Raw genomic sequence first — 9,542 nt, forward strand, 5'->3', positions numbered from 1 at the left:
TTTCATGTTAAAGCTTAAATCAAAAGAAATTTGTTCTTCATAAACTAGTCATTGGTGATGCTTTTGTTTTACCTTATCCTCAAAGTGCCAGTTGCCTATAAGTTGTGGCCTACTTTTCTTCTTTCATATTCTCTGATGACAGTGAAGAATATTGGCATATTTGAAAGGAAGGATTTTATTGGCCCAAGATGAAAATGTAAACTCTGCCTTTTAGGTATTCCATTTCTGTTTTCTATAATCTCAAACCAATGTATATTCCAAATTTTATCTTTTTTATTTAGAATAACAGAATTATAGAGCCAGAAGGGACATTGAGAGATCAAAGAGTAAGTGCTACTTATTCCTTTTTCAATAGAGAAACCTGAGGCTCAGAGAACTGATGTGAATTACCCAAGGACGCACTGAAAGTCAGTGAAAAACTCAGTTCTCTGCCTGAGTTTCCTTATTCTCAGTCTGTTCAGTCTATTTTATAATACATTGTTATATTTTTACTGAAAACCTGTTTCTTCCTGATTCTTGCTGAAAGAGTGAAGGAAAGGTTAATTCATTTTCTATTTGAGTTTGTTGATACAGTTTAACTTGGAACATCTAAGAGAGGGGCCACCCTTTACCATATTGAAAGTGAAATAAAGAAGATGCCTTTGGTCACATGCTGCTTTTACTTCATTTAGGTGAAATAATAGAAGGAATTAAATGGTCAAAGGATATGAACAGGCAGTTTTCAGAGAAAGAAATTACAGGTATCTATACTAATATGAAAAAATGCTCTAAATCACTATTGATTAGAGAGATGCAAATCAAAACAACCTTGAGATACCACATCACACCTATCAGATTGGCTAACATGACAGAAGAGTGAGATGATAAATTTTGGAGAAGATGTGGGAGAGTTGGAACACTGATTCATTATTGGTGGAGCTGTGAACTGATCCAACCATTCTGGAGAGCAATTTGGAACTATGCCCAAAGGGCTGCAAAAATATGCATATCCTTTGACCCAGTAATACTGCTGCTAGGACTGTATCCTTAAGAGATCACAAAAATGGGAAAGGATACCACACGTACAAAAATATTTATAGCAGCTCTCTTTGTGGTGGCCAAAAACTGGAAATCAAGGGGATGTCCATCACTTGGAGAATAGCTGAATAAATTATGGTATATGAATGTAATGGAATACTGTTATACTATAAGAAATGATGAACAGAAAGACCTCAGACAGGCTTGGAAACATTTATATGATCTGATGCTGAGTGAAAGGAGCAGAACCAGGAGAACATTGTGCACAGCAACGACCACGGTGTGCGAGAGTTTAATCTGATAGACTTGGAACTTCATTGAAATGTAAGGACTTAAAAAAATTCACAATGGTATTTGAAGGCAAAATGTCTTCCATACTTAGAGAAAGAACTTGGGAATTCAATCGCAGAATGTAGCACATCGTTTTCTTTTGTTTTATGTTTTGGTTTGTTATATGATTACTCCCATTCATTTTAATTCTTCTACACAATATGACTATGGCTAAAATGTATTTAATAGGAATGTATGTATAGAACCTATATAAAATTGTATGCTGTCTCATGGTGGGAGGGAGGAGAGAAATAATCTAAGTTATATGGTAGTGATTGTAGAACACTGAAAATAAATAAAAGTAGTATAAAAAGTAATAATAGAAGCAATACACAAACCTAATACTCATGGCAATTTTAATTTTGTTTTCTGTAAAGATTTTTGGCATGGTGAATAATCTATCTCTACATATTCATGTTCTCAATGTTGTTAAGACATAGAGAACTTTAAAAATTACCTATAGGTACCATTGTTTAATTGGAAATTGTTAGCTCTATTCCTTGCTGATGCATAGAAACACTTTATTTTTTGTTGTTGTATTTATTAGTTAATTTATTCACTCTCACCAAATTTTGATTTCTAAATTTTCTCCCTATCTCTCCTATGCCCCACCCCAAGAAAATGTGCATCCTGATTACATTTAAACCCAATCTACCCTCCCTTCTATCACCACCACTTTCTCTTATCCACTTCCCTTTTGTTTTCCTGTAGGGCAAGATAGATTTCTGGACCCCATTGCCTGTGTATCTTATTTCCTGGTTGCATGTAAGAAAAGTTTTTAACATTTGTTTTAAAAACTTTGAGTCCCACATTTTCTTCTTTCCTCCCTCCCTACCACACTCATTGAAAAGGCAAGCAATTCAATACAGGTTATATATGTGTAGTCATGCACAACACTTCAACATCCTGTGAAAGACAAACTATATTTCCCTCAATCTTATCCCATCCCCGTTTATTCTATTCTCTCCTTTGACCATTTCCCTATTCAAAAGTGTTTGCTTCTGACTATCCCGTCCTCCCACTTGCCCTCCTTTCTATCATCCCCTCTCTATTATCCCCTCCCATCCTACTTTGCAGAAGGATAAGGTAGATTTTGATACTCAGTTGAGTATGTATGTTATTGCCTCCTTAAGTCAAATCCAATGAGAATAAAGTTCACTCATTCCCTCTCATGTTCCCCCATCTTCCCTTACATTGTAAAAGCTTTTTCTTGCATCTTTTATGTGAGATAATTTGCTCCCATTCTACCTCTCCCTTTCTCCTTTCCCTAGTGCATTCCTTGCCCATGCTTTAATTTTATTTTTTACATGTCTCTTCATATTCAACTCACACTGTGTCTCTATCTATCTCTATCAATCTCTATATCTATCTATCATCTATCTATCTATCATCTATCTATCTATCATCTATCTATCTATCTATCTATCTATCTATCTATCTATCTATCTATCTATCTATCTAGCTAGCTAGCTAGCTAGCTAGCTATTTACATTAAGGTGTGTTACAAATATCTTTCTATGTAGGAATGTAAATAGTTGAACTTTAATAAATTGGTCCCTTATTGAGCGGCGGTGGGAGCAGCCACCCCTGCCACTTCCTCCTTTCTTCCTCCATTTCCTCCCTCCTCCTCTTCCTCCCCCCTCTTCCATCTCTTCCCCTTCCTTCTCTTTCCCTCCCCCTCTTCACTCCTCTTCACTCTCCCCTTCCCTCCTCTCCTGCCTCCTCTCTCCTGCCCCAGAGTACTCAGCCTCTCAACTCACTTTGACTCCCCTCCCCTTGTGACTTGCCCAAGCAAGCAGGCAAGTGGTGGGCTGGTGGTAGGAAGGGGAGGGAGGGAGTGCGAGAGCCCGGGTGAAAGGTGTTGGCCTGGAAGGAAGGGAAATTAGGCGTAGCAAGAAGGTGTGGCTGCTTCCGTCGCCTCTTCCTCCCCCCTCCCCCCAACACCAACCCTTTCACCCTCTTTTTCTCCAGCAGCATATTGGCAGAGCCCAGTGACTCTCACGTCCACGTCCAGCTCCAGAAAGCAGCCCCCGTGGCGCCAGCGATGCCCCAGTAACCCCGGTTCCGGCAGTGGCAGTGGTGGCAGCGGCTGCCAGGGAGGCCTCAGTGGCCCAGGCCATGGGCTGTCCCATCTGCAGGGACACGTAGGAGCTGCAAGAGGTGATTCGCAGTGGTGCTACTGCTGTGGCCCAGGCTACGCTATGCAAACCCCGTCAAGAACGAGTAGCAATAAAACACATCAACTTTGAAAAATGCCAGACGAGCATGGATGAACTGCTAAAAGAAATCCAAGCCTTGAGCCAGTACAGTCATGCCAATGTAGTGACCTATTACACCTCTTTTGTTGTAAAGGATGAGCTTTGGCTGGTTATGAAATTAATTAAATGGAGGTTCAATGCTGAATATCATAAAGTGTATTGTCAATTGAGGAGAACACAAGAATGGAGTCCTGAAGAATTAATAACAGCTACAATTCTTAAAGTTTTGAAAGGTTTGGACTTTGTCTGCAGAAATGGTCAAATTCACAGGGATTTGAAGGCTGCTAATATATTCTTTTGGGTGAAGACAGTTCGGTACAAAGAGCAGATTTTGGTGTTAGCGCTTTCTCCCAATGGAGGGTGATGTTACCCGCAATAAAGTAAGGAAAACATTTGTTGACACCCCTTGTTAGATGGCAACTGAATTCATGGAACAGGTGAGAGGCTATGACTTCAAGGCTGATATGTGGAGTTTTGGGATAAAGGCCATTGAAATGGAGACAAGAGCTTCCCCTTATCACAAATATCCTCCTATGAAAGTGACATTGCAAAATGATCTTCCCACTTTAAAAACCGGAGTAGAAGACAAAGAAATGATGAAAAAATAGCAAGTCCTTTAGAAAATTACTTTCATTACGTCTTCAGAAAGATCCTTCTAAAAGACCCATAGGGTTCTTCCAGAAAGTCAAGAATAGAAAGTATCTGATTGAAAAGCTACTCATGAGGACACGAAATATAGCACAGGGAGCCAAAAAGGGTAGAAGTGTTCCTGGATCCAGTGGTCATCTTCACAAGACAGAAGACATAGACTGGGAGTGGAATGATGATGTGATGGATGAAAAGAGCAAGGAAGGAAAAGTAACATTTTCTCAGGAAAAGTCACAGAGGTAAAAGAAGAAAATCCAGAGATCACAGTGAATGCCAACAGTATACCTGAGCAGATACAGTCACTTTCTATACTGGAATCCAAGGTCAGTCGAATATTAATGAGCAATTTGCCGAAACTTTTGTGCTGTGAATCTTGTTATAAGATTAAGGAACTCCAGAAAGGAACTTAATGACATACGATTTCAGGTTACTCCAGGAAGAGTTGTTGTGAATTTGCAGAAGATTGTAGATGACCTCAAAGCATCAAAAACATTGACATTTCAGTTGGCTTCTGGCTGTGATGGGACAGACATCCCTGACGTGGTAAAGCTGATTGGCTTTGCTCAATTAAGTGTCAGCTGATGCCTGTGGATGGATGTCATCCTCAGTCCCCTATACCACATTCATCCTCAGCAAAATCAGAAGATTGTGAAGAAACTTGCTTAGATGAGAAGGGGGGAAAACTTGAACACAACAGTATCCCAACACCAACACCATCACCAACACCACCACCATCACTCCACCAGCACTCACTGAGTTCTGTGTGATGGTCCAGCAATTCACATCACAACCAACAACCTCCACAGCTGCACAATTACTGCTAATTTGTTCAAAAGCTATTCAGTGTTCTGAGCAATCAGTTTGGATCTCCCCAACTGAAACCAATCTGGAAATGTACTCACATGGTCCTTTGTACTGGTAATAAAAGGAATTTTCTATCAGAAACATATTTGTTCTTTCATTGTAAAATTTCTCTGATAATACTTTAATTGTACATCTGACAATACTGACTCATGTTGTATTTAGAAAGTAATATACTTATAAAAATTAAGGTTCATTAGTCAAAATTGAAATCTAGTTTTATAACTGTGAATTATATTTTTCATATATTTCTGTTTTGCACATCTTACGTATAAGGAAAACAATGGTTTGATTATGTTCTACTTGCAGTTAAATATCTTGTTATTTGAAGAAAAAAGTTTCTGTTATATCTTTGGAGTATTTGTAACTTCTAGTTTTTGAAATAACCTAATTAGGAAGCATATTATGTTGGTTTGTTTGTCTATAAATCAATCCACAATATGATTATCTCTAGGGAGTCAGAGGTACCTTGAAGACATTAATATTATGAATGTGCCTGAGGCTTCTTTGTTCTAGAATAGTCTCAGTTCTGGTAGTTTCATATGCATCCTGTCAAATATATATATTTGGCTTAAGTTTTGCTTTCCTGGGGCTTCTACAAACTAGAATACTATATGATGTTGCCATCAAACTAGACGGCTAACTAACTGCCCATCTCTGATTTGGCTTCTTAAGTTACAGGACTTGTTTTTATAAAGATTAGAAACTTGAAAAAAAAATAGAAAAAATAAAGAAGAATCTGACTTTTACTTGAAATTCTGCAAAATACCAAGATGGAGAAAAAATAATAGAAAGGGCTTTGTGCAATGACTAAAAGGTAAATTGCTGTTAGGTTTCAAGGATAAATGTTTTTGGCCCAAGTAGCCCTCTGCTTAACTTGTGACATATCTAGATATATATTACAGAATTGAGCAAAACTTTAGAATTTTCAAAATTGGAGTTTCCTGTCAAGGAGGTAAACTCCTTGAACCATACCATGACTCTCTTCTAGCTAACCCTATTTTGGCAGTCCTTTATAATGTACTTTACATATTACTAAGAATAGTTATTTATAACTGCCTGGTCACAATTGTTAAGGTGTTCTAAATCATTTGCATACAACTTAATGTAATTTCATTCCATTCTATTTTTTACAAAATGATTACTCAAAGATGACTGAAAGGTAAAAGGAGAATAAAAGTGTATTGGACAAAAAATAAGTCTCTTTCCTGTTTGCCTTTTTATGTTTCTCTTGATTCTTGTCTGTGAAAGTCAAGTTTTCTTCAGCTCTCGCCTTTTCAAAAAGAATGCTTGTAAATCCTCTGTTTCATTGCAATTTCATTTTCCCCTAAAGTGTTATACTTAGTTTTTCTAGATAAGTGATTCTTGATTTTAATCCTAGCTCCCCTAAACTCTGGAATATTATATTCCAAGTTCTACAATGCTTTATGTAGGAGTTGCTAGATCTTACGTTATCCTGATGGTATTTCCACAATTCTTAAATTGTTTCTTTCTGGCTTTTTGCAATATTTTATCCTTGACTTGGAAACTCTGGAATTTGAGTACAACATTTCTAGGAGTTTTCTTTTTGGGACATCTTTCACAAGGTGATTGATAAATTCTTTCAATTTCTATTTTGTCCTCTGATTCTATAATAGCAGGGCAGTTTTCCTTGATAAATTTTTGAAAGATGATATCTAAACTCTTTTTATCATGGCTTTCAAATCATCAAATAGTCTTTAAATTATCTCTCCTGGATGTATTTTCCAGGTCAGTTGTTTTTCCGATGGGATCTTTCATGTTTTCTTCCATTTCTTTCATTCTTTTGCATTTGTTTTGTAATTTCTTGATTTCTCATAAAATCATTAGCTTCCATTTGCTCCATTTCAATTTTTAAAGAATTATTTTCTTCACTGAGCTTTTCGATCTCCTTTTACATTTGGCCAATTCTGCTTTTTCAGGTATTTTTCTCCTCATTGGCCTTTTGGACCTTTTTGCCATTTGAAGCAATCTATTTTTAAGGTGTTATGTTCTTTAGAATTTTGGGGGATTCCCTTTACTGAAGTTTTCAACTCATTTTTCATGGTTTTCTTGTAAGACTCTCATTTCTCTTTCCAATTTTCCACTACTTTCCTTACTTGATTTTCAAAATATTTTTGACCTCTTCCATGGCCTACCACTAATTCACATTTTTTTCTGGGAGAATTTGGATGTGGGAGCTTTGACTTTATTGTCTTCTTTTGATTGTATGTTTTGATCTTCCTTGTCACCGAAGTATGATTCTGTAGTCTGCTTTTTTCCACCATTTGTTCTTTCCCCCAGCCAATTACTTGACTTTTTAGCTCTTTGTTAAGGTAAGTCTCTGCTTTTATTGTGGAGGGTGTACCAAGCTTCAGGGGTGTTGTGCAGCTGTTTTCAAAAATACGTCCAAGGAACTGAAAATTTTAATTTCTTCCAAGATTATATGATGAAAGGAGAGCTGTTTACTCCTCTCCTGGCCTGTGCTCTGGTGTGTGAGTGACCATAAGCACTCTTTTCTGCCTATTCCCTTTCCACTATTGCCACAAGTTCCACCACACGAGCACTCCTCCTCACCCCAGGACCACCTCCCAGTTTTGTGACCAACACTAATTTTGTTCTTTTTCTGCAATACTATAATGTCTAATTAAACTTATTGAACATTAAGCTTATTATATTTGTCTTACTAAATGGTTATTCCCCAAATGAATTGAAAAATAAGCTCATTCTTTTGCACGATGGTCCTGTGATGATGTTTATATACTTCTTGCTACCGACTGGAACATCCAACAGTGCCTCATCTCCACCTTTCTTTTTATTCCTATATTCTCATTTCTCTCTCCCATTTTCCCTACTTCATCCTGGGGAAGCCTGTCTCTGTTTGAAAGGCACTGTCATACTGATAACATTTCTAGATGAGTATATCTAATGATTTTTACATCCTCTTGAATCTCTTCAGATTTTGTTCCCTGCTGTTCAGGAAAACAGAGAGATAAACTTGATGAACTCCAGAGACTACAGAGTGTGCATTTAGGGGAATATCTATCTGAAATATCTAAATAAGCAGACATCAATAATAACATAAATTAGCTGAGAAAATTATTTTCTTAATGCACAGATATGACCACATCACACTCTCACTCAATAAATCCCAACTGTTACTCTTTACCCCAGAATCACATGTAAAGACTTTTTTGGCATTGAAAGCCCTTTTTCATCTTCCACTTCCTATTTTTCCACTTTAATCATACTTTATTACCCACTTCTACCACAGATACTTGTCTAGCTAGCAACGCTGATGTTCTTGCTATACCTCCCACAAAACACTCCAGCTAAAAACGCACTATCTTTTAATGGCTGCCAACCATTCTGGAATGTTCTCTTTCCTCAACTCTGCTTACTGCCTTCCCTGAATTCCTTCAAGACATCTCATATCCCATTTTCTTCAGAAGGCTTTTCCACCACCCCCACTGCTAGTGCCTTTCCTTTTACCTTCCATTTATGCTCTACATGCATATACATAATATATACAAACATATATATTTACATAAGTATATGCACATGCATGCATGCAAATATATGTAGGTAAATTGGTTGAACATTAATATTTGCTTTCATCTTGTCTCCTCCATTAGAATAAAATCTCCTTTTGCCTTTCTAGCCCTATTATTTAACAGAGAAAACTATATAGGCTGTCCTAGAGGAAAAAATGGAAAGAGTCCTCCTTCCATTTATAGCTCAAACTGTTTTAAATTTCGTAGAACAAAATGCCCCCTGCCCCAGGATAACTGATCACTTCTAATCTCATTATCATGCTGTTAACTAAACTCTTCCTATCATCTCCCTCAACCTCCTCTACCTTCTGATTGGAGGGCTGAAGAATGAAACTCCACTCAAAACCTTCTTTTAAAGAGGGCAGAAGTTGGAATTGAAGTTCACTCCACTTTCAGTCAGTAGCTCTCTTTGGTTTTAACTCCATGTAACAAAATGCCCCCACACAGAGTACACCCTAATATTCCATTTTCCCTTCAACCTTTGTCCTCCCCCAATATACAATAATCCCCTTGAGATTCTGGACTATTTTTAAAAATTATTTGTATTTCCAGATTAGAACAGTCTCTTTTATGTAGTAGGCACTTAATAAACATTTATTGGATTGAATTGAATTGAGTCATTATAACTAATCAAGCAGGAATGAGCAAGAGGCCATTTCAGATATCCCTACCAGGAATAAGATTAGTGTCTAAGCAAGGGTCCAGGACTAGCATTTCAAAGAATGTACTTATGTGCCTGTTCAATTTAGGCCTAACTATATAATCAGGTGAAAACATAACAAGCTTGGTGTTCAAAAAATTGCAATAGCTATTATGGTGTGGTGAAAAGAATAATAAGATCTTTTCTTAACTCTTTCACTAATTAAATACTAGATTA

At 37.2% G+C, this 9,542-nt stretch overlaps 1 pseudogene; it reads left to right on the forward strand.

The window, feature by feature from the left end:
- The first annotated feature begins 3,531 nt into the window (after window positions 1-3,531).
- Window positions 3,532-4,835, forward strand: LOC140531585 (STE20/SPS1-related proline-alanine-rich protein kinase pseudogene; annotated as a pseudogene).
- Window positions 4,836-9,542: the final 4,707 nt, after the last annotated feature.

The sequence above is a fragment of the Notamacropus eugenii genome, chromosome 3, assembly GCF_028372415.1.
Source record: "Notamacropus eugenii isolate mMacEug1 chromosome 3, mMacEug1.pri_v2, whole genome shotgun sequence".
Classification (NCBI taxonomy): Eukaryota; Metazoa; Chordata; class Mammalia; order Diprotodontia; family Macropodidae; genus Notamacropus; species Notamacropus eugenii.